This window comes from Festucalex cinctus, chromosome 8 (assembly GCF_051991245.1).
Source record: "Festucalex cinctus isolate MCC-2025b chromosome 8, RoL_Fcin_1.0, whole genome shotgun sequence".
Classification (NCBI taxonomy): Eukaryota; Metazoa; Chordata; class Actinopteri; order Syngnathiformes; family Syngnathidae; genus Festucalex; species Festucalex cinctus.
This window is the reverse complement of record NC_135418.1, coordinates 6,103,753-6,126,039: the sequence shown is the minus strand read 5'-3', so window position 1 is coordinate 6,126,039 and position 22,287 is coordinate 6,103,753. Positions and strand designations below refer to the sequence as shown.

General features: G+C 38.8%; 1 protein-coding gene and 1 long non-coding RNA gene across 4 annotated transcripts in view; one reads left to right on the top strand and one right to left on the bottom strand.

Annotated features, from left to right (window-relative positions):
- Positions 1 to 5,081: 5,081 nt before the first annotated feature.
- On the bottom strand, positions 5,082 to 21,035 carry LOC144024246 (uncharacterized). Of its 2 annotated transcripts, none has more exons than XR_013284715.1 (3): positions 20,707 to 21,035; positions 19,025 to 19,099; positions 5,082 to 5,217 (listed from the first exon to the last, which is right to left on the bottom strand). It is a non-coding gene; the product is annotated as an uncharacterized LOC144024246 (long non-coding RNA). The 2 variants fall into 2 exon arrangements; XR_013284713.1 differs by lacking the exon at positions 5,082 to 5,217 and adding an exon at positions 18,845 to 18,947.
- The window catches only part of klhdc8a (kelch domain containing 8A), a 32,192-nt gene continuing 30,515 nt past the window's right edge, over positions 20,611 to 22,287 (top strand). The window contains exon 1 of one of the 2 annotated variants that reach the window (XM_077530413.1): positions 20,611 to 20,932. The gene's annotated coding sequence lies outside the window, so the exon portion shown is untranslated. The remainder of the gene's footprint in view (positions 20,933 to 22,287) is intronic. The other variant, XM_077530414.1, reaches the window with a different exon arrangement.

The window sequence follows — 22,287 nt, the reverse complement described above, 5'->3', positions numbered from 1 at the left end:
GAAAAAATACAAAACAAGATATGGACCAGGAAATGAGAGCAGGGTGTGACAACATCATTACAAGCTTAACATCAAGGCTAAGAATGACAGTACTTTGGAGAAAATTAAATTACTCACTCCATCTCAACACAATCTATCAATCCATTCACCACATGAATGTCAAATTTTCTGTCATTACTCACATTGATGATTCGGCTGACTGTTGAAAATATTACTTCCTCCTCAGACCCATTAAAAATCCCATCACTGAAAAAGATTGTTTTAAAAAGACAGTCTGGGGATTGTTATGTTGTGCTGTTTACAACACTACCTGTACTTGAACACAATCAGAGATCGCACATTCTATCAAAAAAAAAAAAAAAAAAGAACCAAAAAAATTATAATAATAATAATAGTTACTTGTTGCTGTTTGGAACGGTATTGCAGTTTGCATGACATTATGAACAGATAAATCACTGCATAACTGAATGTAATGGAAAGAGATAGAGCAGGGATGGGCAATTCTGGTCCTCGAGAGCCAGAGTCCTGCAGATTGTTCTCCACATTTGACCCAGCCACTGAAGGAGTAGTGAGCAGCAGTGGAGATTTATTTGGTGATCTAACCCCACAATTCCAACGCTTAATGCTGAGTGTCAAACAGGGAGGTAAACTATTTTCATAGTCTTTGGTATGACCCGGCCAAGGATTGAACCCTCAACCTCCCAATCTCAAGGGGGACGGTCTTCCACTAGGCCACAGAGCTCGTCATGCTTGTAGTGATCTATTTAGAGCCATATTTCCATTTTTAAACATTTTTATATTTTTGTAATCACATAATAATTAATAAATACATTTAGAACTAATGCAATAAACATATTTACAAGTAATCTATCTTAGACTTACTTTCTATTCTAACCAATTCCATTGGTTGTTTGGCTGACCAATAAAATTAGTATGCCCGTGTCAATGTCTGACCAATCTATTGGTTAACCAAGCCAATATGAGCTTAATCTACTATATAGGTAGGTTTTTTATTTTTATTTTTTTATTTTTTTAACCGATCCATTCTTAGAGTATACACAATCGCCCCTTATGTATTTGAGACCGCTTTGCCTTCCCCCGATCGTGCGTCCTATAGTTTTAACACCGAGCGTATGGGCGCCTGTCTACGAAAACAGGGCTCTGTCTCTCTATGTCTCTCAGTGTCCAGGAAATATATCAGGATCACCCCCGGAAGAGTTGGCGAAGTGGCTTGGGAGAGAAAAGGTCAGGGATTCTCTTCAAAATGTTTCATACATCATGTTGCTGCCACCACTGCACCGTAAGCAAATTGACGGACGGATGAAAATAATACAGAGAAGAGCGTTTTAGGAGGAGAAGCGCAGATGTCATGATGGTTGCTGTCAGGAAGCCTGACTAAACCTTCAAGTGTAGCTTCAGCTTCATGTTTGTGTGAGCACACATTGGTAAGTCTGTGCCTGACAGCTTGTCTTACAAGGTTTATAATGAGCAGCAAACTTTCCATCCTTGACATCCAAGACACAACAAAACTTTGCCAGAGAAAAAGAATAACGTAAGATTGAGTTGTCCCCGCTCGAACACTGACACTCCAAATATTACTCTTGTCGCGCATTCTTTGCAGCTGCAACTTCTTTCAAGGTATTGAAAAACTGAATAAGGAGTTCATTCTTACTGCAGAGAAAATGTGAGAGAAGAGCGTTATTGGCCATCTTTGGTATTCAATAGAGTAGTTCTACTTCATTTGACTAATCAGGCAAGTGACTCGTGGAACTAGAATTGTACAATTATTTACATTTTGTTTTAAAATGGACTGTGAAAAGTTTTAAATAATTTCTAAGGCATTGATCTCACGGCATTTTGCACTTTACCGTTTGCTTTTGCAGATATTGGATCCCACATGCTAGGGATGGGCGATACCAGTGATTTTGGATTTGATCCAACACCAAGTAATACCTTGGCCAAATATTGTAATATTGATCCGATATCGATACCGGAAGTGTTTTTCTGTTTGTTTTTGTTTTGTTTTGTTTTCACACAAAAAACTGCAAACAAAACTACTTGCACGATCAATACAACATTTTTGTAATGCTTCAGTCAATCACACTCCCCATGCTAAGTCTGCAAGTCTGAGGATGTTGTGTTTTGCTTAAAGGGGCATGACGCAATTTAAGACTCAAATTGGAGTGTGAAAATAACTTCACTTTAACTTTCACCCACACGTTTTAAGAATTGTATAATGGACAGGGGGTAGTACTGTGGCACAATGACCCTATTTTCCTGTAAAGTGAAATAATGTTGGCGCGGTCGGGCCGGAAACTTTAACTTTTGCTCTGAGCATGACGTCATGCTCATGATCCTGGCTGTGAGCGTCGCTGGCGTCCATTCCGCGTTTCGCCAGAGGTGTCACAAATGTGCAGAAACTCTTGAGTCCTGCGTCATGGGCCTTTAAGGACACTTACCGTACATTAGATTAGATGTCTTAGTTTGGAATATGTTAAATAACGCACTTTAACTCCTGAGTCAAAGACACATTCATACTGTAACTGGACTGTATAGAGTTTATTGTCAGTGTTTTTTACACAAAGAGTCTTCATCAGGGTTAACATACAAATAAATATATGTTCACTGCCACAGGTTTATCTCCAATATGTTCAGATTCAGATAATGAATTGTGAAACCTCTGCCTTGAACTTTATATAGTGTAAAATGAAAGGGGGGGTTAAAAACAAAAAAACTGGCCACAACCTAAAGAACTCATCCATCATACATATAATGAGATCCAATTAGAAGAAGTTGTATTGAGAATTCTGTCTTAGCTAAAACAACAATGCCCACATAGAATAGATAAAGTCGAAGAGGTATTAATTTTACAGTCTGTTGTTCCATATATGGCAACTGCCACATTAGCCATTTCTCACTGGAAGGGCCGAGGGCAAATTGGAGCATGTCACAGCTGACTTCGGGTGCCGATTCTAACGTATATATATTTTTGGATGTCACAGTCAGAAAGAGGTGGAGAAAACCAATGCCGGACGTCATGAGCTGAACTTATGAATCAATAACGATGATTAAAGAACCGTACAGCCATGCAATTTGAATGCTTATGTTTGAATATCCAATGCCTTGTTCAAAGGGCACCTCAATAATGCTAAAGAACTCAACTTTTGGAAATGAAATCATCTTTTTTTTGTCATGTACACACTTGCATATAAAATTTGACCTATGCATTTGATCCATCACAGTGAACACACACAGTTAGTGGCACACACACTTGGACCAGGCGGCATCTTAAAGCAGCACTTAAGAACTTTCAGTATTTTGATTATGGTGGCACCATATGGACAAAAGCTGTAGTGTTTTGCCAGAACGAAGACCAAATTTCACAATAGTTGAGTGGTTAAAGCAATGGACTGGCACGTGACTGGCCAATGTTGATCCTTGACTATATTTTTAATCCGCCTCCCTTTTTTGTGTCTGTGTCTCCTCAGACAAAACTTCTATTTTCTTTGGTTCTTTTACAGCTTCTCCACGAAAGCTAATCGAATCAACTTCCATCTTTGTAACAAATGGGGACAGGGGGAAGTGACGTATGCCGTAAAGCAGTCTTAATGTTTATAGTTTTTTGTGTGGCAGTGTTCCGTTCACCCTCCTTAAAGTTGCTTAATGCCAGTAAAAGTGATACAGACCTTGTCAGGCTATGATAAAGGTACCATTAATTAGCTGTAAGTCAATGTGTCATCAGAAAAGTAATGAAAATATTTTTTGAAGGTTGTCAAGTTCTTAAGTATTGCTTTATTAAAGGGATACTTGACTCATTCGGCCATTTTCAGCAGCAAGAAGTTAATAATTTGCCAGTAATTAATTTGATAATTTCATTATTTTTCATGGAGAAGTAATACCTTGAAAAACATATTTTATCACTTGCTGTTGTAGGGCTCAGGTAAGGACCAATCATGGCTCAGTTTGCCAACGTCACATGACCAAACCCAGAAAACAGGTGAGCCGTGAGGTCGTTACCTGAGCTCTGCGCTCCTGTGAGGTCATTTTCAGTTGACAGCAGGTGGCAAATTGTGTTTTTGAAGTTATTAATTGTAAATGAAAAATTATTCCGTTACCAAATTAATTAACTTCTTACTGCCGAAAATGGCAGTCAAATATCCCTTTAAACGCCCGGAAACAGACGATAATCTCCATTTCTTATTTAATCCACATGATTCCAAACTGCTATAATTATTCACCTTCGCTGAGGACCACCTTCGGTTTGAAATCCAGACTTTGAGACATATTATCTTGAATGAATTTGGAATTATGTTTCTGTTTGTCAATATGCTGTAATACTTTGAACAGCTAGGAAACTTGTGATCACAACAGCATTACATGAAGCTTTGGCCACTTAAGGGCTTTAGCATATTAATAACATAATGCTGCTGATTTTGGGATTAAGGATGTGTGATTTTCATTTTCCCTTGTAATGTTAGTTTAATATTTGCAAATAACCTATTTATGATTAACTCTTCATTAACTGCTTTACAAAGCAAGTCATTTCATGCATAAAGCTCTGCACTGAACGTTGTCGGTTTCTTGGGTTTCAGGAATGACTCACCCATGCATTCTTACTTAACGGTGTAGCAGCGACACTTAAAGGTAAATTACAGTACTGCAACTGCCACATGAATCCCCTTAGTAATAAATTCAGGTAAATGCAACCAAAATATATTGTCATTAGTGATGATATATCATTGTCAATGAATAATTAATTTGTTATACATGAATGTGATTCAAATCCCATACTTTAGAATGAATTTATGAACGAGTCCAAGAATGTATGCATGTATTTCCGTATTTTAAATATTTCTTCATTATTTAACCCTCATGACGACGACCTCCCGTCCGATGTATTTGATTCTGCCTATAATGAAAAAGGCCAACTTAAAGAAATGTCCATACACTGACTCGCCACAAAACAAACCACAAATTCTTGAGACATCAGCCTATTTTATTCTCACCACTATGCATATTTTGGTGAATCAGAATTACATGTGGATGCAAGAAAAACCTTTTTTGAAAACATTTCATTCTTTTGGTGCAGGGACCTACAAAAGGATCCTGTTTGTGGACTTCAGCTTCAACAGTGACACCATCATCTCTGAACTCCTCTTCTCCGAGCTCCTCCAGCTCAGTGACTCTCCTGCTATCTGCCAGTGGATCTACAAATTCCTGATGAGCAGGACACAGCAGGTAAGTTTAGGGGAGACATCATCCACACGCACCATCAGCATCATGTAGCACTCTCTCCCCCCAAATATGCATCCTTTCTCCGCTGCTTTTCTCCACCATTAGTCTTAAACTTTGGTCTTAATGATATTTTGTGGCCTGATATGAAAAGGTGCAGCCTCATTTAGTATGTTTGGGAATTTGGCAAACCGTGCTGCGTCATTCTGGGTGTTCCGGCGGAGACAGAGGGCATTTCTTTTACATGACCTCGGCGCACCTGACAATTTGGTGGCTGAAAATATAGATTCAACTTGAGATCAGCTGAAAGCAGGTTGTGGTGCAAGTTGCGTTGCACGTCGTTTGGTGGATTTGATCGATGGGCAGTCAGACAAATCTGAGCTCCGTTGATGTGTGTGGTGGAGGTCATCATTTTCATTCATAAGTAAAGATAACAGTGTGCCTCAAACCCTCTGAATCATTATAGAAATCCATTGAAGGTTGGTGTCAACCACTGATGCACATTCAAGGGGGTGGAAGGCAGTCTCCAATGTGTGTATATATATATATATATATATATATATATATATATATATATATATATATATGAGCTGTCAAACGGTTACTTTTTTATCAGATTAATCACATCTTAGAATTTTGATTAATCATGGTTAATCGCTTAATTAAAAAGGCTTTTTATGAACATTTTTTGCCCATCAAATTTGAAGAGGACCTGTTATGTGTTAATTCTTTCGACATTTAATGTTATAAGGACATCTTCAACATTTTTTGATCCACTGCACACACTCATTAAAAATTAAAAAGAAAAAAAAGCTTCCCAAGGAGGACCAAGTCCATTCTCTGGTGGTTCCGTCTTAAAGAATTTTCTTCTCTCTCCCATTTCTTTTGTCTCTGATGAATGTGGGCGTACCCCAATCTTCCACCAATTTGTTTGCTCTGATAATGAGCAAAGAAGCATGCTTAACCTGTCCACAACAAGTGACAGACAGCAGAAGAGGGACAGTTTTCATAGGCGCTCCTTGTGTTCCACTTTTTCTATAATGGCCTATTTGTGAACAGCAATCTCGCACCACCACTTTGCCTATGATGCCTGGTTTATTTTAAACAATGCGGCGTGTGCCTCCCCAGACACAAGTACACGTGGATGTGCTTTTGTTCGTGCTTTTGTTTTAATGTGTACGTGTTACCAAACAATGTGGGAGGCTGACTCCCCGGCTTCTCATCTATCAGCTCGGAAAGGTTGCTATGGGAACTGGAGTGCCGACAAAAGTAATAAAGAAGCTCTGAATTGTTGCGACGCTACCTTCAAAAGGCAATACAAACCTCATCTACTGGTAAAATGTTCAAACATATCATCGAGCTCATTCCACATCCAAGTTACGAGGAAATACTGCATTTTCTCTCACAATCTGTGTTGATCTCCTTTGTGGATCCCTTTATATAGATGCAACCTTCATTCCAAATTCCTCTGTCATCCCAAACAAGACTCTTTTACATATGAATAGCTACATCAGTATTTACTCTCAGATTGCAATCAGAGACTGATGTTGTACCATGGAAGCCTGGTCCGAGGAAATTAGTGCCATTAACTGGCCAACATGCACAATGGCAGCAGCTGCACTCCGTAATCAAGAGGACACACTCAAAAGCCCATATCTCTACTCTGTGTAAAGGCGTGTGCATGTGTGTGTGTTTCGGCGGAGGAAATGAGGTCAGGGAAAGCGTGGCCTTTCTTAAAGAGATTCTTGTTAATGCCAAGGAACCGCAATTTATCAAAGAGTTACCTCCTCATTGTCTGTTCAGAATAACCTCTGCAACCTTGTTTGTGTCTGTGTGCTGCATGTGCGTGTGTAAATGTACTCGAGAATCAGTATTAGTGCTGATTGCGATGCACTCTGTTCACCTTTCCACTTGTTTACTTGTTTTGGTAATTAGCCTGCGCTCAGCTAACTGAGGGTCTTCGGACTATTTCGAAGAAGCAATGTGACATGTAGTCACATGGGAAGGTCAACGGCGGTCTGGTGAGTGAGCAAGGTGGTGAGGATATGAAGAGTTGTGGGAAGATAGCGTGAAATCCCGTGATGGGGTCCTCTCAGCTTTCTGAGGATTACCACAACACGAAGCAGGGCAGTGGTGGGAAGTATTCCAAATGAGCACACTGGTGACATTTCGATAAGACTTTTCTTTTTTGTGTGTGTTTGTTTCTGCATGTGTGTGGCAAGGGGGCTGGAGGGTGTTTGTGTTTGAAATGGAAATTTCAGTGATAATTGTTTGTTTGATAGTTGTTGTTTTTTTAAAGTAATACAGGATAAATGCACAAGCAGTATTATACAGAAACTGTCGTGATCAGTGTTTTGTTGATTTGGTTTTAGTTTGTGTTCTTCCGATACTGGTATCATGAGAGGCCCCGATACTGCATTAAAATAGTGGTATCGGCATCGGCAAATACTAACAAGTAACATGCAGCATCTTGTCTCTTGCTTGTGTACGACATTCACTGATGTGTGATGTGTTCACTGCACGACGAGCCAATATATCCTATTTGCTAGTGTCGTTCTGATACCATTTTTTGGCCCCCGATACGATTCCGATACCCGGCTTTGCAGTATCGACCGATACCATACCGATACACAAGTTTTTTTTTTTCCCTCAACATGAAAAAGCTGTCCTGTCATTGGTTCAGAGCATTCAAGGGCCAATAGGATATTTTAGATTGGCATGCAGTGAACATGTCACATTATGTCGTGCACGTGCAAGACACAAGATGCTGCATCCAAAATCCTATATTAGTGTTGGAATTAATGGTATCGTTACTTGTGAATACTGACCGATACCGATACCACTGTTTTAATGCAGCACCTCTGCCGATCAGTATCAGTATCGGAACAACAGTACTATTTGCCCATGAGTGTTCTTAATCAATGGCAGGCCAGCTTTCTCATGTTGGGCTATGTATCGGTACGGTATCGGCAACGGGCGATACTGCAAAACTGAGTATCTGAATCGGTGCTGGGGGCCATATATAGTATCGGAACAACACTAGTTTTAGTTTGATTTTAGTTGTGTTTTCCTTGTGTCCTGTTTTATCATGTCCACCTATGTTTGTCTACCTGATCCCTTGTGTCATCCAATCAACTCCCAGTATGTCTTGTCCAGACGTCTATTATCTCGTCAGTTTGTATTTAGTTTCTTGCATTCTTTCAGTCCTCGTCAGATGTCCTTGTAACATCTTGTTGCCATTTGTGTCTCAACACAAATACCTTGTCAAGTCCAATTTTTTGAATGTTTGTTTTGGACTTTTTAGTTTTTTAATAACTTTTTGAGTACTTGTTTGCCTCTTCATTCTCATGAAATTAAATTACTTTTTTTGTGAGCACACCTTGCTTCACAGCATTTGGGTCCACCAAATTAATTCAGTCATTAAAGCTCTCTGAAAAACACTGTAGCCTTGACTTTCTAATGAAATACTTCTTTGGGTAAGGAGAAAAAAACACACGACTGTTTTGAAGGTCATAGTAGGAATGCATTTCATTTTAGTCTTCCTGCCACATCATTACTGTATATTGTAGATTATATTGTGTATATTTTAATCTTTATAATCCTTCCACTTTCAAAATTCAAGGGTTCCTTTAGATTATCTAGTCGACTTCACCTACCTAACCCAACTCAAAAACAAATTACCATACAAGACATCTCGACACCACACTACAACAAATGACTTCATAGGAGAAATTCTGCAGGATGACTGAAGTTGAGCTCTCTTGAGTTTCCTCAGCCATGTGATCAAAGACGAAAAAGGCATTCGGAAGGCAGAGAAGCTGAGAAGTGAGGCAGTGCCTGAGGCTCACTTTGTTCTCTAAATTTACCTATATGTGAATCATACACTTACAAAAAAAGTTTTCTGTACTGTTCAGAGTAAACCAAGTGGGTTTTACTGACAGAATCCAGTTATAGTTCAACCTCAAGTCAAATATTCCTAAAGTCATACAATTAATCTGCCTTAAAGTTACCCAAAACTTCAGATTTTGAAATATTGTAACTACGGTTCTATGAGTCCCGAACTATGGAGGCGCCAGCATTTCTTGTCACTCAGAGCCCTAGTGTTGATTTGCGCAAGAAGGTTCTGAGAGAATGAGTTCCGGTCACTATCCTTTTTATGTATGTGGGGTATGTCAACCGGAACCATGGACAAGTATTTTCATGTATTCTTTCTCGGGGGACGCTTGCGCGTGGGGGAATTTTCATTATATCAGGAAATGTAAACTCGGTTTGGCATGAATCACAGGATCATGTAATCCAGGGGTGTCATACCCATGTTAGCTCAGGGGCCGCATGGAGGAAAATATATTATCAAGTGGGCCACATCGGGAAAATAACGGTATATAACTTAAAAACAATTGCCGTCATTTGTACGCAGATTTTCTTGAACCAGCCCTAAATTACGAAGCTCAAATGTCATCATTTTGTTCTGAAAAATAACACAAATCCAAATAGAACGCAGCAACACTTTGCCGGTATACGTTCCGTTCAATTGACCTGTTTTGCATATATATTGTTCCCAGAATGCATTGCGTGACACAGTTAATGATGTTATAAGGACGTTAATCCTTGTCATATCTATGTATGTTACCAGTAATAAAGTTGGTGTCGTATTTAACACGTTTATGTCGGTGTATGATTACAAAAAAATAATAATAATTGAACAAACCGTAGTTTAAGATGTGTGTAAAATAATGACATCCACCTGACAAACAGTGTGCAGCGTTATTTTGATTTGATAGATGGTTCTTTCGCTTTTGGCAGACTTTTGGTGCAGCAGCAGACATATATTGCAATATTTCTGGCCAAATACAAACACATTTATGTAGATCTCAGCACTCCCACAACTGCTAAAGTATCAACATCACCAAAACCACTGTGGTCGAAGGCGGAAAATGGACCACCTCATTTAAAAAAACAAAAACAATGTGGGTAGCACCGCCCAGCTATATAAGAGACCATGAGGGACATACTGTATTTTAGGATGACCACTTACACTACCGAAACACTCTCATACACACTACTTAAATGCTCTCATAAATGCAATACAGAATTTTCTATTTTTATATACAGTCCTCAAATATACACTAATGAAATGTATTCATAACACTACTGGAATACGCTCATACACAACACCACGAAATATCTTCACACCACTGAAATGCAATCAAGCTGAGAACATCACCATTTCCCTCTGGACCAACACAGAGCACATTTTACACTGTCTATTGTATAATTAAACTATGTATGAATATTAGTGCTGTGAAAAAATAGTCCAATAAGTTGACCACTAAAATAGGTCGACACAAATGTTTTGTTCAGGGCAACTCCCACCTAACCTGGCAATAGCCAGCTGGATATCCGCTTCACTCGAGTGAGTTCTCCGTAATATCCATCTGGTACCTCGCCACAGTAATTTGGTCGGGAAAGGCGGGACATTCTGTACAATAATTCGAGCTTATTGGACGATGCATCATTCTACATGTTTGTTTTAACCAATCAAGGCCATGGGTGAAAATTTTGTCTTTGTTCTTGCCGAAGGGGGGAAAAGCACCAACATCGTAGCCAGCTAGAAATGCACGAATCGCCCTTCGCTGTTCAACATTCAACAAGGAAACGGTGAGTAGTTCTGCGAGAACAGAATTAATTGCAGCGTCCATTCGTCCATGATAAGTTTGTTTGTTTGCTCCTGCATCGGTGCTGGCTTCCTGGTTTCATCACAGTTGCATATCCCGCCTCCAAACACAATGTCACTCTGTGATTGGTCGGTTCGAAGAGGTTTGGAAAGGCGGGGGAGCAGTACAAGGTGTATTCTCCAGGGTTTGTGAACTCACAAATACCACGAGAATTCATCTTGTGAGAGCAAAGTTAACTCCCACCCCCACCCAATAAAACAAAACTGCACCTTTCAGAGTGGCCCTTTTCTGTAGGCATTCTAAGGCACACCTGTGCACTAATCATGGTGTCTAATCAGCATCTTGATATGGCACACCTGTGAGGTGGGGTGGATTATCTCAGCAAAGGAGAAGTGCTCACTACGACAGATTTAGACTGGTTTGTGAACAGTATCCTCCTAACTACCAGCAATTCAAATTTGTCCTCTGTAGTGGACCTTTTTAAACCTGAATATCTCCCACCCAGAGCATACGATTGAATTAACTCCCTTTGTGCTCTATAGAGGACATGCAGAGCTTTCCAATTATACTAAATGTGTAGGGGTGGGGCTTTGCTACCTTTGATTGCATCATAAAAGAAAATGGCTTCCCTCAGTGCAAGCACTTTTTAGGGAAGTGGAAAAGTGTATAACACTTTTTATTGAACAAATTTAGGCTTTTAAATGTTAGCATATTTTCCTATAAGACTCTTAAAAACACATTAAACTATTGTTTAAATTAATTTTAACTATTTGAGCCTAGCATTTAAGTTTAAAAAAAATTGTCCTCTGTAGTGGACACATCATAGCTTAAAAATAAAAACTTTTTTTTTTTCGTTTGCAGTATTCCAGTTACTTCACGAAGATTGGGGAATATCAAAATAAACATGATTGGACAATATTTTTCTTCCTTGTGGTCAGGAGGATATTAGAGAGAAATGGTGATATTGTGCGTTACATCCCAGTCAAGAGAACACACACATGCGTGGACTCTCCCCAGCCTTCCCACATCCAGGCCAGCCACAGAAAAGGTCTCAGTTCCAAATGAGCAGGTTATTGTCTTCAGGGAGAGAAAAGGCCAACACAAACAAAACACCTAAAGTACCCTACCTTCCCTAACAGGAAGCAAAAGAGAAAACAAAGTAACTAGCAACTCCTAACAACGAAAAAAAAAAAAACAGGAGGAAAAAGGTTATACAAAAGAAAATGGCTTCTTCCCCCTACCAAAGCTCAATGTCATTAGCATTTAGCAATAAACACAAAAACTGAAGGTGACTAATGGTGATTTGTTCAAGCTACTTGTATACACAGAAGCTGTACACATACTGGCCATCTGATTACCAAAACACAGCGTTTCCAAAATGCTAACATTTCCTGGTGGTGGTCTGACTAGAGAGAGGCACAGAGTGCAAGTGGTGAGCTGTTCAAATACCAGTAGCCTGGCTTCCTGACCAATCGCATCACAACAATCAAGGAGGCCAAATCAGCAACACCTGTTCCCAGTTTCACTCAATCCAAACACAAATGAAATCTCACACACACAGGAGAAAAACAGCAGCACAAATACAAAATAATAAAATGACCACAAAGAGTCATAACATTGTGTATGTAGAAAAAGTTTTAGATTTTTGAGTTCATCTCATAAAAAATGGAAGCAAAAACAAAAGTGCTGCACTTGTGTTTATATTATTGTTGAGTATACAAATGTGACATTTATAGTTTAATAAATGCAAATAATCTGATTTGATGAGACAGCTGGTCAGAAAACTTTGCCTTAAGTTTTCCTTTGGGATCCAAAACATTTTCTTGATACAACTTACAGTATTTGTTTCTAGACCATTGGATAATTGATGGATCATTTCATCCATGTGTGAAATACAGTATTTTAGTGTTTTATTTTGAAGTAGTTCTTGACCCGGGACTCACACCGGTTGCGGCTGCGGTGCGGCTGCGGTGCGTTCCGGCGACGCAACCAATTCGATTCCATTCATTCGAATCCTTCAGATTGGTGTTTTTCTCAAATGAACACTTGAACGATAAGAGACGAATAAGGTCTAAGTCCAAATAAATGAATGGCCAACTGACCTTGCAAGGCCATCTCAGGCAAAGACTTCAACAAATCCAGTCATTGTAGTTGCAGGAGATTTAAGTTTCTAAAATAGCATCTCTCGACTCGGTCTTGAAAAAAAAATATATACACAATGAACAGCAAGGTGCTGATGTGCATCAAGAGAACACAATGTGTGTTTCCGTGTGTATTTGTGTCGAGCAGCATAAGAGGGAGAATGATGGTGCTATAATCAGGCTAGGTCCCCGGAGGGCAGAAAGCAGTGCTGACAGCAAGTGAGTACTCACTTTTTAGAGCAAGGATTTCTGGGGCACAATACCATTTGTCTGGCTTTAAATTACACACTGAGATGGACTTTTTGTGTGTAGCTCCTGAACTGCTTTGTAAATGATGTATGGGGCTGACAGTAACCTGTGATCTTGTCCTTGGTGGATTCTAACACCTTTTGACATTTACAGTATTGGAAAAGCAGGGGGCACCTTGTCAGCAGCCGTATGCATGTGTCACATCAATCTAATGAGGGCCTGTGGGGTGAACTGCATGCCAAGAATGCCGTTTCCTGCATTGGAATTTAATGCATTTTGTAGCCATGTTGATTCTCAGCTTGCATTACATCAGTGCTTCTCAATTATTTTCTGTCATGCCCCCAAGTAAGAAGAAAACATCTCGTGCCACCCCCACCCCCACGAGACTATATGTAGTATCATTTGTCTATAAAAGTGTTATAAGCACACCTCTGCATAACACTGCATCCTTATTAACGTATAAGAGAATAAAAAAAATAAAGAAATATGGACCAACTTGCAACAAAGAATAGCTTTATTAACTGTAACAGAAAAGATTTAACGTGCATCTGAAATTAAAAAATAAATAAAAATCCTTAATTAAACTATAAACATTTTTTTGACTGACCATGTTAAACCATATTCCGTATAATAATACGGAAAAATAAAATTACATAAAGTCAATAAATAATAATGCACGCAAACTGATCACCAACATTAACTCAGGAGCACAATATTAAAAAAACAACAACTTTAATCTGCAATACAAAAATATATAAAATAATTTTATTTTATTTTTATTTTTTTTTTACTGTGTGCAAAGCGCGCATGCTCAGTGCAAACAAAACCCCTACATCACCGAGCGAATGCTCCCTGCACACACTTTGCCAATAATGAGAGCGCCACTGCCCCCTAATGTAGTGGTGCAATTGCACTTTATTCTAGGACAGTAAAAAAAAAAAAAAAAAAAAGAATGTTCCCCGAGGTCAAACTCCACCCCTTGATGGAGTCTCGTGTCCCCCTGGGGGGGCCCGCCCCACTATTTGAGAAGCACTGCATTACATGAACACCTTGCAATAGTGAAAGAGTGATGGTGTCAAATTGTGCAGCGCTTGACCAGAGATTCTAATTTATGGCATGCAGGCTCCCTCTAGTGGTACACAGAAGAATCACACATAAGTATATTTCTGTTGTATTTAACTTTTGAGCAGCGGTAGTTTCCATAAAGTTAAAAACCTTACCCCTGGCAGGTAAACGATCTTGTTACCATTGAGAAGAAGACCTCCGGCTAAAGCCCAACTGGTGCAGTTTATTTATTTATTTATTACTTATTTTTACTTTCTGGACCTGAATTCTCCACCTCTACTTTTAAGTTCAAACCTTTGCGTTTACTCTTTAGGAATAGTTTGTTGTCAAACATTTATTCCGGTATAATTATTGATGAACATGAACGTGCAATATATTTTAAATAAATAATCATGTACAGTCAACCCCACCCTACCTCCCCTAATGTCCTATATTAAAGTCGTGTTAAAGTGTGAACTGTAGGCTACATGTTCCAGCGACATAGAGAACTATTTTTTTTAGGTGGCCTTGGTATTTGGTGGAACATATGTTTGAAGAACTGAGTTAGACCAATCAATCTTTCGCTTTTGCTAAAGGCTAATGTGTCTTATTGTCCTAGCAAAAATACGCAAGCCCAAGTTGATACAAATGCTGTCCTATAAATATGTGAATGACATTGTTAATAGCCTTCCATTGCAGCATTTATCGTCATAATTGTGTGAATAAGAAAATCCCAGCCAAGAAAGTTCACTTGTCTAGCCCATTTTAAATATGAACTGAAATTAATTTTGACAGAATAAATAAGCAGTCAACTTTGTTGATGCAATTCATAAAAAGATCAAATTTGCAACAGTACACGGATCCTCCCAGTGTGGTATATTCAATAGATAATTAAAGTACCAGTAGCCATTACATTACAATGTTTTCAAATGTTTATTTTATATAAGTAAATTCCTGGGCTCTATGCTGTACTCATTCACATATTTATTCAAGTGCACATTTCACTTGAATGATGTTAAATTTCACAATACAGTATTGAGCTTTTAATGCCCTGCCTTGTTCCTGCCTTGTAATCTTGAGGAATAGCCTAATTAACTCCACCAAGTAAAATACTGTATGTGTTTCATAATTGGTGAAAAACTACCTATTTCCACAAAAATGTATAATCATTAAATACAACAAAAACGAAAGCAGATTGTACATACTGTGGATTTAAAAAGTCTGCACACCCCTGTTCAAATGCTAGATGTTTATAATCTAAAAACAAAATGAGACAAATCATTGCAAAACATTTTACACTGCTTGCATGCTTCTATTGTTTTTGCTATTAAATGGTCTATGCATCACACTATAGCAGATTTCCCTGTGGTTTTAACTCTGCCTGTGTTGTTTCAGCTGGTTGCTGTTACTGTATGCGTGTGTAAATTGTTATTAGACACAATTTCATTGTCTGCTCCCCGTGACAGTACAGTTGATATAAAAAGTCGACATAACCTTGCTCACAAATAGCCTGTTTTCGTGCGATTAAAAGAGGCAGTTGCACACCCCACCTACAAATGTGCACAGATGTATAACTGTGAATATGGCTGGTTATGTTTAGAATTAGTCAAACACGTTCAAAATCATGTTATGGGAGCCAGCACACAACTATCTCCATTTAATGTGTCTTATTAATCCCAAATCAAGTTTATTTGCTCTTGTGGGCATCAGGTAGGCATTGGTGGTAGTGCCTTTGAGTGGTTTTGATCCTACTTGGCCGACAGAACATTCTGTGTTCGCCTTGGGCGCTCCGAGTCCCGCACCGCCCCACTGTCATATGGTGTTCCACAAGGATCTGTATTGGGGCCCATTCTGTTCTCATATTTACTGCCCTTGGGCTCCATCGATAGAAAACATTGAATCTCTTTTCACTGCTATGCGGATGACAGTCAGATCTATGTCCCGCTTAGTAAAAAGGACGCTTCTCATTGATGCCTCTTTTGTCCTGTCTGGAAGAAATCAAAGCCTCGGTGGCTTTAAATTTCTTGAACTTTAATGAGAAGAAAACAGGTTATGGTCTTTGGTCCCAGCGGCTCTTCTCATCCTGCCGACTTGGGTCCTCTGGCACAATATCAGAAGCCAACAGCCTCAAACCTGGGTGTCAAGATGGACAGTGACTTTAAACTGGACCGGCAAATTGCCGCTGTTGTCAAATCCAGCTTTTGTCATCTTAGACAGCTGGCTAAGGTAAAAAAATCTCGTATCTCAGCAGCACTTGCCATGCCTTTGTTACGTCTCGGCTGGATTACTGTAATTGTGCAAATTTCCCTGCTCTAACATGCTGCGCCCTTTAAGAGACTTCTCGATTACGTTATTCCTGCACCAATTGACATACGCATTCTGATCCTAGTGTTCAGTACGCGGAAGGAGCGGCCAGAGTTAGACGACCGTATCAGACTTCCATGTTAACTCGCTTGTTGTGCGTAATTGACGCTGTAAGTATAACTAGTTCTTCATAGTTATGTGTACCATTTGTCAATTCTAAGTAGAGCTAACCCATGTAGAACGCCTGAATTCTGCCTTTGTTTACATTTACCGCGTGCCATTATCCACGCTGTAGTTTGTAGTCTATTATGTGGTCTTTGGCGCGCCCTTGTGGATATTTCAAGGAATAGTGTTCTGCCTTATTTAGTGTACAAATAAGATTGTAAAATTCTTTGTGCCATTGATATATTTTGTTATTACTTGAAACAATTGATATTGTTTAGTGCGATGCCTCTATGGACCTCATTGTAATTGTTTACATTTATTTGTTTGTTATAGAAAACCACAACTCCACAACTTCATTACAATTTATCAACATTACGAACTCATACTTTAATACCATCAACAATCAACAAATCCATGTTCTGCCATCACTGTGGTGATTAAAGACACTCAACCCCATCTCTGGATTCGCTGCAATCTTTCTAACCGAAGATTTAGGCCAGACGAGTGTAGACCCAGCATATTTTCAATAATATTCCACAGTAATGTACTTTATTTTGGGATCATCCAGTCCTCCCTGCAGCATCTCCAGCTTGTCCAAAATGCTGCTGCTCGTCTCCTTACTGGTGCCCGTAAGAGGGAACACATAACCCCTATCCTGGCCTCTCTTCACTGGCTGCCCGTGAAATTTAGAATCCACTTTAAGATTCTTCTATTTGTTTTCAAATCTCTCAATGGTCTTGCCCCACCTTATCTGGCCGAGCTCTTGCACCCCTACACACCTGCCCGGTGCCTCAGGTCAGCAGACCAGACTCAATTGGAGGTACCGAGAGCTAAGCGGAGGCTTAGAGGAGATCGAGCCTTTGCTGTTGCCGGTCCTTCCCTTTGGAACGACCTACCACTAAATATTAGGCAGTCCCCCTCGTTATCCTCTTTTAAAAGACGTCTTAAAACACATCTGTATTCTTTGGCTTTTAGCGCACCATGACACGTGTTCTTGGTGTTTTGTGGTGTGTATAAGTTTGATGTTTAGTCTACTTATTTATGTATCTCTTTATTCACTACTTCTCATTTATTTACTGATGTAAAATGTATTTACTTGTATAAAAAAATGTATTCACACTTCAAAATTTTTGCTTTGTTCTTGTTTACTGCAAAACTGATATTTATGTTTATGTACAGCACTTTGCATACAGCAATGCCTGTTCTTAAAGCGCTTTATAAATAAAGTTGAGTTGAGTTTTCCAAACATTACATTGCTTGAACTTTATTTACTGTATTTGGTCTTCACATCCTGTAATGAAAATGCAAATTAGATCAGGATTTACTATGAAATTTACTAGGAAATTACTTTCCATAATGTAGTCTCTGGAGCCGCACCTGATTCGCAATATTATCAGCAAACAAATCAAGCTGTTACCTCAAGACAAAACACAATATATATTGCAGCTTTAAGTGCATGTTTCCCCTTGTAATTAATTGCATAATTTGGTTGAGCTCAATTGTGCCGTCATGAGTTTATCGTGCTTTTTCTGGCCTGCAGTGAAATGAAATAATTGAAGACACATGAGATATGGTGAAGCAGAGTAATGCATCCTGCTCTGAAACTACAAGGACAAACAGTTGGTGATCGATTTGCGTAGGAAATATTCCCAACAAACTCACCAGGCTTGGACATTGAGATAGTGGACTTACAAAGCAATGGCGAGCGGTTTCATTTGAGAGTGGGCATGCTGGAGGGACACCAATGCGTGTGCCTGCTAGGACCACTGACTGTTTACCGCACAAGTAAGCCAATTATGCGCATGCGCGCTGTCAGATAAGCTGCTATACTGCCAGCTTTTTAGGTATTCAAAAGTTACATGTACAGAAAACAACCTGTCGGAACGAACACAACTTGATATCTTATTGTGCATGCACAAAACAAGCTGTTGGTTTAGCAGCTCTCCGCAAGGAAAACAGGACAAATTACAAAGGAATTTAAGACCAAAACAGTCAAACTAATGTAGTGTATAATAGAGGACACTGACAGATAAATATTTTCAATGATTTTATTGAAGGGCTTGGGTATGCACTGCATTAATAGCTTATCATGACCGCTCGCCACTGTTGCAAAGTATTTAGATACCTTGATGTTCACCTAAATAATAAACACAAATGCTCTGTATAAGAAGGGCCATCTCCACTTGTTGAGGAAACTTAGGTGCTTTGACATACCTATACAAAGCCTCATGCAGGATCTTTCGTGCTGGAGTGGTGTCCTGACTCCTCAGCATTGTTTCATGTCATGTGCTGTGGAAGAAGCATCACAGACAAAGATAGAAAGAAACTTTAACCGAGGAGTTTAGAAAGATAGCTCAGTCCTGGGCTGCCAAATGGACTTCACAGAGGAGGTGGCGGACAGAAGGATGCTAGCCAAGCTGACATCTATCACGCAAAACACTTCCCACCCGCTGCATTTGGCGACACTGCAGTAGACAGCCAAAGTGCAAAAAGGAATGTTCCTGCCCACGGCAATAAGACAATGTTCAATTGCACTAGAAATAAAATAAAAATAAAAAAAATAATAAAAAAAAATAATAATAATAATAATAAAAATGCAATATTCTCTAGGTGCAATACATCTTAGGGTTACACAATGTTGATGTTTGTTTCAACTTGACACTATTTGTAAACGTTATTTTGTCCTCTCATTTGGTTCATTTTGATATAGTTACTTACTTGCTCTTTTACATCATTCCTTGCTGTTGCAACAAGGGTAAATTTCCCCACTGTCTGATCAAATAGTCTTCTTCATTCTTCTTGCCTTGTTTCTGGTTTTGTCTTTTACCCAAGCTGGTATTGTTAGTTTTCATTGCCATTGTTGGTATGAGCTTCTGATACTATGTTAGTTAATTAACATTGTTTTAATTCTGTTTGTCTTATTTGAAAACACATTGTTGTTCTGTGTTCATGAAAACCACTGTAAGTTACAGCAGGCTTTCAGAAAAGTAGCTAAATTTGTTTTCAAAGCTTTATATTAATGATATTTTTTTTGTTTTTCTTCCTCCCATATCTTTTCAGGCTAGGTTTAGTTGAGTATTGTTTGGGGAAAAAATATATATCTTGTTGATTGCTGCAAATGAATGTAAAAAAAAATGAACAGTGAGAAGATAAAATTTGCAGGCTGATTTTCTTCTTAGTTCTTTTCTTTTTATGGATTTCGGTTTATGTTCATTTTGTGCTTGGGTGTTTTCCCCCATGGTCTATAATTAAATACTGATTAATTGATGCGTTTCGGTGCCTATAGGTTTGAATATGACTATGAAGCAGAAGTATCAAACTCCGCTGTTGCACAGAAAAACTACTGGCACTATAACGGATACAAACAGGACTGGATTTTTAAAAAGAAAGCAAAAAGAACGTGTGTGAATGCTTTTAGTCAGCCGTGAGTAGCAGATATGACCATCTGTGACATAAGTAGAAGAGCAGATGGCTGGTTCTTAAAGACAAGTGTAATTAATGAAACAGTCTGTATAATATTAACCTTAGCACACAATATTTCAGACTAGTGATAATAATGAACAGTTTTACAAAGGTACAGGTTTACATTTCTTCACAAATATTTCACTCACACTTTGAGTGGTGTAATAAAACAGCCAACAACCCATATTACATAGTTGGTTTATTTAGTAAATGGTTTATGATTTGCCATGTGATAAGAACAGCAGTAGCCTACATTCAAATAGCAGATTACGATATAAGTTAAATGATTGTATAATGGCATTGAAATGACCATTACTCGCAGGCAGCACCCCTGAACAATAAACATCCCTAAAAGAAAGCGCTCGCCCCGTTCTCTCCATAAAAGAGATTAATTTAAATTTGCTCCGAGAAAGAATGAATACTTCATCTCTGACCCACATAACGGCGACATTCAGGCGGAGCTCTGTTTTGTCGCAAGCTGTTTCTCCACTGAGCACTCGCTGGCACAACTGAAGCTGTTCGAACCTCGTCGCTTTCCATCTTCCTCCGCCAGAAGCAGCTTCCTCTTCCATCTCCATCTACCGCCATCGAGTGAGAAAAGGAGCGGAGCGGGGAAATGTAGCAGCATACACCGAGCGAGAGGCGACACAAACGATAAGTGTAAGTAGCTTCTGACAAGTAAGCACAGATATGGTTCTGGCCCAATGTTTACTTTCGGGTTATTATGTCGAAGGTCCTTGGGTTGCTACAGCACTGGGGGAAAAAAAAATAAAAATAAATAAATAAAAGCAGCACAATACAGAAAGTTAACGTGTGAACTTCATGTACTGACAGCCACTTATTCATCCGCAGTCAATGGTGGGCTTTTATTGTCCTTCTCTGATGTCAATTAATTGGCGTATGTACACTCTTCAGTGGTGAATTACTCACGGTAATATGCATATATAGCTTGCTTAGTTCATAATACTGTAACGATCTAGTCGAGGTGCAATAGATTTAAAGCTACAAAATATGAAGCATTCACTATTTAATTACAACAGTAAACAAGCTGTATTTTGTTATTCACTATCAAGTTTTAAATGCTAACTTTATTTCGCGCATTTTTCTGCTTGATTCAACATTCATAATCCTTGACCAGTGACTTTATTAGTTAGTTGATGTTAGGAGATTGTTACAAAATTTGGGACTAGGGTTGCCAACTCCCTGAAAAATAAATAAGGGACACCTCATAGACCTGATAGCCTTCAACCATGATGGCGTGATTTTTTTTTTTTTATAGTTTTTTTTTTTTTTGGAGGTGAAACCATATTTCTTGACCATTTAAACCCGAGTTGAATAGGATGCATATTTTAGAATGATATAAACACATGGAAAAGTTATCCAGAAATTTACTTCAATAAAAAATAACAATATTGACTTCCACCCATGCACCCATTTTCTGGACTGCTTATTCCTTACAAGGGTTGTGTGGGTGCTGGCCTCGATCAAAATAAATATCTCCCAAACAGAGAGCTTTCAGGTTAACCTAACTGTATAAATTAATATAAAACAAATTATAAGCCGAAAGTTCATCCTGTAACTTAGGAACAGCTCAATGCCACATTATGTGGAGAAAGCTTAATTTACCATTTATATTTCAATAATAATAATTGTATATGTTTCAACAAGATCTTTGAGAATGCACTACTAATATCAATTAACTTGAAGTATATGTAATTATCAAACAAGTCAACTCAGTTTTACTGAACAGTAACTTTTGTTATAGGTGCACAATGCAAGATTAGACTCAAATTTGAGTATTAAAATAACCATATTTTTCACCCGTACATGTTTTAAGAATTGTATTATGGACAGGAGGCACGACTGTGGCACAATGACTGTTGCCCCTATTTTTCAGTAAAAGAAAAAAATGTTGGAGCGTTCGGGCCGGAATCTTTAACTGTGGCTCTGAGCATGACGTCATGCGTGTTCACGCTATTGTCCCTGTTAGGTCTAGCGATTATTCACGCAACTTC